This window comes from Bombina bombina, chromosome 4 (genome assembly GCF_027579735.1).
Source record: "Bombina bombina isolate aBomBom1 chromosome 4, aBomBom1.pri, whole genome shotgun sequence".
Classification (NCBI taxonomy): Eukaryota; Metazoa; Chordata; class Amphibia; order Anura; family Bombinatoridae; genus Bombina; species Bombina bombina.
Window position 1 is genome coordinate 826,189,478 of NC_069502.1, and position 9,429 is coordinate 826,198,906.

A 9,429-nucleotide genomic window follows, 5' to 3' on the forward strand; every position below is an offset into this window, starting at 1 on the left:
CACTATGTTATATTGTAGGTCTACATATGTAAATTGAGCATTATGTGCTGTTGTAATACACGAATATATTGAGGATATAGGCTAGCTAGATAGTTCTCTCACAAGATGAGTTTATCTAGTAGATAGATAATATAGGTAGTTGGTAAGTTGCTTTATAATCAAAGCGATAACTGATTTAACTAAACGCACACATATCTTTCAGATTCACATCTCCGTTATGGTTAATTTAGTAAAAGCTACTTGTCATGCATATCACAGATTCACACCACAACTGAATTATTGTAAAGCGCTAAATACAGCACAATATAACTTGCACATGGAGTAGAAATAACTCGTTCAGTTATAGTATAATATTCACAGCCATATTGCTGATTTAAGCGGCCCAATCTAAATGCTAATTTAAAAAAATATAATGGGGGTTGAAAGAGGTTCAACACCCTCCCCTGACATGTTTCGCCGACCTAATAGCGGCTTTTTCAAAGGTGGGCGCGCGCTCGCGCCGTCGGGTGTTTATCACCTTGGCTCCGCCCTTGTTTTCAATCAGGGACCAATCCGGGCCATCCTCACTCGGGGAGGCACGGAAATCAAAAGTATACAGTGTTACTGTTACCAGGATTGGTGGCTGGGGATATTAGCAGGATTGGAGATGGGGAGAGAATGACTATATGTTATACCCATAATAGTTTACCTTGGATGCTCCTGATAAATAAAAAACCCCAAATAAAAGGTTGAACCATGATAAATAAAAGATTGAATTGTGGCAGATCTGTATTATGAGTTGAATACCTGCCTATATAACTGTCTACATTACGTATGAGGGTGTTTGCATTACATTATTTGAAGTATTATTTATTATAGTTAATTGTACCAAAGAACTCATTCAAAAGACTGGTTATATAATAATACCTAGATTATGGAGTGTTGATTATTCGTCTCTACATGACCTATTGGAGGACTGTGTTCAAAGAGGAAAAAGGGGAAGGATGTAAAATTGGATAAGGTGTTGTAGTGTGTAAATGACACAACAAAAATAGCTTGAATAATGTGATACAAAAGGAGGATGTGATTTCAACACGGACAGGGTGTGTGTGGGATCAAAATGGAGTGGGGAAGGTGGGCTAGGTGTGAATCAACTAATTTTAATTGTGATGGCATACAGTGGTGATTGTTATCAATTTGAATATCAAAATGATATACTGGGTATGTGGGTAAACATAAATTAATGTGTAGTCTCAGGTGATGGGATGAAAATGGGAATAATGATGTTGCCAAGTGGGGGGCTAGCTGTGACATATTTATAGTTGTTGACTGTGTACAAAATTATAATTATACAGTACTCATAAAAACTGTTTATGTGACTTCTCAAGACTAGATTATATTATTTCAATATTCTCCTTCTAAGGGTAAAGGTCTAATTTTATGTAACTTACTCTGTGTGAACCCTAAATGTGAATCCTAAATAGTGTGTATATATATTATAAAAACACCAGGAATGTGGTGAGGGGATGGGGGTAGGGGGAATATGGAGATGAAAATATTGGATCTAGGGAGTAAAATTGTCTTTGAAAGTATAAAGTGGTAGGAATATGTAATAATTGATTTATCATGGTAACTTGTATTGGGACATTTATTTAATATACATAATAATTCTGTGTATCTACTGGGACACCTTTCCAAAGTGACCTTAATAGATACAATCAAGGTTGGTTATTTCAAAGTTATATTAGGGATGGGTATTAAATGAACATAGAATAATTATTTATTTCATTCATTCCTTTGGGGTATACACAATCCATCAAATAAATCCATCTAGTTTCCATTTTAAGGAGTGATTTTTCTAAATTGCCCCCTCTCAGCCCCAAGGATTTCTTGTGTATGCCATAACACTGTAATTCAGAGGTCTTAGATTGATGATGTTTCATAAAGTGTGAGGCTACAGAAGTAATTTTTCTGTCTTTGGACAAATCTTTGGATGCATTCCGAATATTTCGGAGATGTTCCATGACTCTTGTATGGAGTTTTCTCGTCGTCATTCCTATGTAGGTCTGCGGACAAGTACATTGTAGGGCATATATAACTCCCATGGAGTTACAACTGATGTACATTTTTATGGGATGTTGGTTGCCAAATCTGTCAGTGATTGTCTTTTTCTTATTCATCATATGGCTGCATGTAGAGCAGCTACCACAGGAAAATGATCCCTTTTCAGTTGGTCTTCGCTGGGAATTTTTCTTCGTATAATGACTCGGACTAAGTATTTCTTTTAAATTTCGTGATCTTCTGTATCCAATGTCTGGTTTATCCCCAATGAATTTTGCTAGATTTTCATCTAATTGTAGTAGATGCCAGTTTTTGCGAATTATATCGGCAATCTGATTCGACTGATCATTATATGTCAGTATTAGACGTGTTTTCTGGTCAGTTTTCTTGGGTTTGACTTTTAATAGATTAGCCCTCGGAGTTTGATACAATCTGCTTTTGGCTTTCCGAATAGATCTTTTACTGTAGCCTCTGGTAAGTAATCTCTTTTCTAATTCTGATGCTCTAGCTTTAAAGGTTGTCTCATCAGAGCAATTTCGTCTCATTCTGAGGAATTCACCTACTGGTAATGACTTGGTGGTATTAGGTGCATGGGCACTTGAGGCGTACAAAACATTATTTGTGGCCGTTTTCTTCTTGAAAAGATCAGTACTTAGGCAACCATTATTTTCTTTATGAATTCGTAAATCTAGAAAGGGAGACTTCAGTTTTGGCTCCTTTCGTAGGTTAGCTTGATATTCAGATTGTTTTGGTTTAGAATTAGTAGGAAAGTATCGAGGTCATTTTGAGTGCCTTCCCATATGAACATGACATCATCAATATATCTTATCCACAAGGGAATATTGTGGGTATATTGATCATTGGTATCTGTGAATACGTGGGTTTGCTCCCACCAGCCTAGAAAAAGATTGGCGTAGGTGGGAGCACAGGCTGTACCCATGGCGGTACCCTGTGTTTGGAGATAAAATTTATTGTTGAACAAAAAGAAATTTTTGGTAAGGACAAACTGTAATAAGTCCATGACAAATTGATTGTGTTCCTCCCTTTCTGCATTGTCCATATTAAGAAAATGTCTAACTGCATGGAGTCCAAGTTTGTGATTGATGCTGGTGTAAAGCGATTCAACATCCGCTGTCACCAACCATGCATTTTTAGAGATGTTGATGTCTTCCAGTTGTTGCAATACTTCCATCGTGTCACGGACATAAGATGGGAGTTGCGTCAAAAAATTGTCTCAATCTGAGATCAATATAAATGCTCGCTTTTTCTGTGAGGTTTTCATTGCCAGAGACAATGGGACGCCCTGGGGGTTGTTTCTGATTTTTATGGATTTTAGGAATGAGATAGAATGTTGCTATTTTAGGGTGCGGGATGGTCAGGAATTTACTTTCTTTATTAGTAATGGTGCCATTTTTCTTAGCTGTCTCGATCAGAGTATTGTATTGTTGGTGGAATTGTGTCATAGGGTTTCCCCACAATTCTTTGTAGCAATCTCGGTTTTGAAGTTGTGTAGTGGCTTCCTTTACATACATTTCTTCTGGCCATATCACGATATTTCCTCCTTTGTCTGCATTCCTAATGATCACATCTCCCCAGGATTCCATATCCTTCAGAGCCTTGCGTTCTTGAAAATTGAGATTTTTGGTCTTTGGAAGAATGTTCATTTGGTTTATGGAATTACAAACCACTTGATTAAAGGTATCAATGCTTGAACTAATGTTGCTAGAAGGAGTGAACTTGGATTTAACTTTCAAGAGGGTGCGCCAATCAGGATGTGCTGATGGTAGTTGTTCTGTTAATAGATCTTCTAAGTTTTGGAGAGATTCAAGTTCATCTTCCGTTAAGTTGGACGGAGCGTCCGAATGTTGTTTAGTATCAAAGTGTTTTCTTAGTAGCAATTTGCTTAGGAATAGTTGTATGTCTTTAATGGTTTCAAATTTATCCAACTGGGAATTCGGACAAAATGATAACCCTTTAGATAGTACATTTAGATGATGTACTGATAGGATACGATTGGATAAATTGATTATTCTTAATTCTTCATTCTCATCGTTGAGAATGGACTGGGATTCCTTTTGTACGGTTTGCTTGTCTGTTGTTTGTTCTGTTTTTTGTTGTGGGTTCTTGTGTGTCTTTTGTTTGTTCCTCCCACCTCTTCTGGTGGCTCCGTATCTGTGCTTGAATCTTCCTCTAAAAAAGACTTCCTTTTTCTATTATCAGCAATTTTTGATGTTTGCGAGGTGGAAGGATCTGATATCTCTGATCTCAATAGATTCTCAGTGATTTCACAATCTTCAGGTTCTGTATCGGATACATCTGTTTCTACGATGTTTACTCTCCTGTGTGTTCTTTGATTGGAGATATTGGTTTGATTCTTCCATTTATATACTTTATTGTTGTTGTAGTCTTGGATGTCTCTTTGTAGTTTTCCCCTCTTGGTATTTTTTATTTCAGTCTCATATTTGTCTAGTTCTTTTTGATATCTTTTGTATGCATTTTCAAATTCCTTTAAGCTTTCAAAATTCTTTAATTGTTCGTTTTGGGTTTTGATAATCTCCTCTAGTCTTTCATATTCGTATGTGTCATATTTGATGAGGATTTTCATCAATTTGTTTGAGCATTCACTCAAGGCTTCCTCCCATTCCTCACTGAGATTTCTCAATTTAAATTCGAATGCAGGGAATAACTGAATTCTGAGCCCTCTGGGTATCAGGTTTCTCTGAATGTACTGTTCGCAGAATTGCTGATCCCACCACAATTTATCCTGTTTGTACAGGTTTTTGTGTAAATCTCTCAGTAATATATCTAGATTGTTAGGATTAATATCCTGATTCCCTACTGTGGGGTTTTGGAAAACTTCATTTAAGTCTGTTAATCTCTTTTTTTCTCTGGTTTGTTTGTCCAAATCAAATTTACTTGCCATAGTTATTACACTATTAGTGGGTGTGTGCCTAAAAGTTGCTGGAATCCTATAAGACTATAGGTGTAATACAATGAAAACAAAAAGGTGCAACAGCACTACACTGGTGTTATGGAGATGCTAATATTAAATGGATTTATTTCCTTAGCTAGAGTGCTTATGCATGAATTAACTGAGAAGCAAAATCAACATAGAAGTTGAAAGAAGTATGCATCTATTTAGCACTTCATTCTCCTCATGTAGAATTGTGATTGGAACATCAATTGGTGGATGAAGTTGGTGACTAGATTAAAATTTAACCTTTATTGGTTTAATTAAAAAACAAAACACAACAACATAAAGTAATTTAAAAACACAAAAAGATGGGACCTATATAACAAGTTTTTCTGGTTACTCCTTGAGATTAAACTAATTATTTGATTTTGGAGTGTAAGAATCTGGTCACTTCTATGCGTGAATAATCATGAGATGGAATTCTGGTCACTTCTATGCGTGAACAATCATGAGATGGAATTCTTATGTACCCTAGAAGAATAGATAGGTACAGTGGGTAATCTGAATTTGTGTCCCAGACTGGACAACAATATATATAATGTTGTGGTAGATTATTATAACTCTCAGTATTGTTCAGAGATCTCTTAAGGTGCTTCCTGTTGTATCAAATGAATTGTATTAAATCATTGTATCTTTTATTAGTTGGAATTGTACTGAGGATTTATAATATTTAGACTTTCACAATGATTATACTCCGGTTGGAGAGCAGATATATATCGATATAACTGTGGGTAAAATAACCACAAGTTAATTATAATATATATTATTATCACTTGATGTCTTTTGTCAGTGGCTCATACCTTCTAGTGTATAATAGATTCAACAAAAATCCTTGTTTGTATTGGTGTCCCAAACTAGACAAGAATATATATAATGTTATAGTTGGTTATTATAACTGTCAATATTGTTCAGAGATAAGTTATTGTGTCAAATGAATTATATTAAATCATTTGTATCTTTTTGTTGATTGGGATTATACTGAGGATTTATAGTGTTTAAACTTTCACAATGATTATACTCAGGTTAGAGAGCAGATATATATAGAAATAGCTGTGGATAGAGTAACCACAAATTAGTTGTAATATATATTATCACTTCATGTCTTTTGTCATTGGCTTATACCTTCTAGTGTATAATAGATCCACCAAAAGTCCTTGTTTATATCTACAAGGGTTACTCATTGGTTACTCATTGGTGTGAGTATTTATTAACAATAGTGTAGAGTAGTGAGGTAAAGCTCCACATTACAGGAAATTACAACTAATGCCTGATAATTTATTAAGCTGGAATGTTTCCAATCAGTAGCTCTGAGTATATTTGTGAATTAAAGGCAAAAATCACTCTCATTAGACCCGTGCGGGTATAGGTAAATTAGGAATGAAAGTTACTATCAAATGCAGTATTTTGATTGTGCTTAGATTGCCTTGTGGATGCAATCTTACTTGTGTGTAGATTCTTGTCCAATAGTATATAACAGTTAACACCTACTGATTCTCAGTCTATGGTCCACTCTAATAATAATATATTATTCTCAGAGGGTAAATAAAAATTGCGTCTGGATAATGTGTGCTTAATTTATAATACTAAGGTGTAATAGAACAACATATTATGAGGATTGTTATCCAAATAGCTTCAATGCATAGTATATTGTAACTTATATTGTTACATACGTTTAATGTATCAGTATTTGCAATCCTATGTAGATCCTATTAGAAAGGATGTTAGAAATTCAGCCTGAGTGATCTATAAAAAAACCTTTTATTTGGGGTTTTTTATTTATCAGGGAGCATGCAAGGTAACTATTATGGGTATAACATATAGTCATTCTCTCCCCATCTCCAATCCTGCTAATATCCCCAGCCACCAATCCTGGTAACAGTAACACTGTATACTTTTGATTTCCGTGCCTCCCCGAGTGAGGATGGCCCGGATTGGTCCCTGATTGAAAACAAGGGCGGAGCCAAGGTGATAAACACCCGACGGCGCGAGCGCGCGCCCACCTTTGAAAAAGCCGCTATTAGGTCGGCGAAACATGTCAGGGGAGGGTGTTGAACCTCTTTCAACCCCCATTATATTTTTTTAAATTAGCATTTAGATTGGGCCGCTTAAATCAGCAATATGGCTGTGAATATTATACTATAACTGAACGAGTTATTTCTACTCCATGTGCAAGTTATATTGTGCTGTATTTAGCGCTTTACAATAATTCAGTTGTGGTGTGAATCTGTGATATGCATGACAAGTAGCTTTTACTAAATTAACCATAACGGAGATGGGAATCTGAAAGATATGTGTGCGTTTAGTTAAATCAGTTATCACTTTGATTATAAAGCAACTTACCAACTACCTATATTATCTATCTACTAGATAAACTCATCTTGTGAGAGAACTATCTAGATAGCCTATATCCTCAATATATTCGTGTATTACAACAGCACATAATGCTCAATTTACATATGTAGACCTACAATATAACATAGTGTTTAATAGATATCAGCCTCCACCTAAGTATTACAGGTGTATTGAAACAACCAGGCGCCATATATACAGGTGCCCACAGATATTGAGAGCAATGGTAATATTTTTTATAGATCACTCAGGCTGAATTTTTAACATCCTTTCTAATAGGATCTACATAGGATTGCAAATACTGATACATTAAACGTATGTAACAATATAAGTTACAATATACTATGCATTGAAGCTATTTGGATAACAATCCTCATAATATGTTGTTCTATTACACCTTAGTATTATAAATTAAGCACACATTATCCAGACACAATTTTTATTTACCCTCTGAGAATAATATATTATTATTAGAGTGGACCATAGACTGAGAATCAGTAGGTGTTAACTGTTATATACTATTGGACAAGAATCTACACACAAGTAAGATTGCATCCACAAGGCAATCTAAGCACAATCAAAATACTGCATTTGATAGTAACTTTCATTCCTAATTTACCTATACCCGCACGGGTCTAATGAGAGTGATTTTTGCCTCTAATTCACAAATATAATCAGAGCTACTGATTAGAAACATTCCAGCTTAATAAATTATCAGGCATTAGTTGTAATTTCCTGTAATGTGGAGCTTTACCTGACTACTCTACACTATTGTTAATAAATACTCACACCAATGAGTAACCAATGAGTAACCCTTGTAGATATAAACAAGGACTTTTGGTGGATCTATTATACACTAGAAGGTATAAGCCAATGACAAAAGACATGAAGTGATAATATATATTACAACTAATTTGTGGTTACTCTATCCACAGCTATTTCTTTATATATCTGCTCTCTAACCTGAGTATAATCATTGTGAAAGTTTAAACACTATAAATCCTCAGTATAATCCCTATCAACAAAAAGATACAAATGATTTAATATAATTCATTTGACACAATAACTGATCTCTGAACAATATTGACAGTTATAATAACCAACTATAACATTATATATATTCTTGTCTAGTTTGGGACACCAATACAAACAAGGATTTTTGTTGAATCTATTATACACTAGAAGGTATGAGCCACTGACAAAAGACATCAAGTGATAATAATATATATTATAATTAACTTGTGGTTATTTTACCCACAGTTATATCGATATATATCTGCTCTCCAACCGGAGTATAATCATTGTGAAAGTCTAAATATTATAAATCCTCAGTACAATTCCAACTAATAAAAGATACAATGATTTAATACAATTCATTTGATACAACAGGAAGCACCTTAACAGATCTCTGAACAATACTGAGAGTTATAATAATCTACCACAACATTATATATATTGTTGTCCAGTCTGGGACACAAATTCAGATTACCCACTGTACCTATCTATTCTTCTAGGGTACATAAGAATTCCATCACATGATTGTTAACGCATAGAAGTGACCAGAATTCCATCTCATGATTGTTCACGCATAGAAGTGACCAGATTCTTACACTCCAAAATCAAATAATTAGTTTAATCTCAAGGAGTAACCAGAAAAACTTGTTATATAGGTCCCATCTTTTTGTGTTTTTAAATTACTTTATGTTGTTGTGTTTTGTTTTTTAATTAAACCAATAAAGGTTAAATTTTAATCTAGTCACCAACTTCATCCAACAATTGATGTTCCATTCACAATTCTGCATGAGGAGAATGAAGTGCTAAATAGATGCATACTTCTTTCAACTTCTATGTTGATTTTGCTTCTCAGTTAATTCATGCATAAGCACTCTAGCTAAGGAAATAAATCCATTTAATATTAGCATCTCCATAACACCAGTGTAGTGCTGTTGCACCTTTTTGTTTTCATTTTACGTGTGTGACTTGTCTGAGGGATACAGGGCACAGGTGAGTGTATGTGTGTGATGTGCCTGAGGGATACTGGGCACAGGTGAGTGTACATGTGGGAT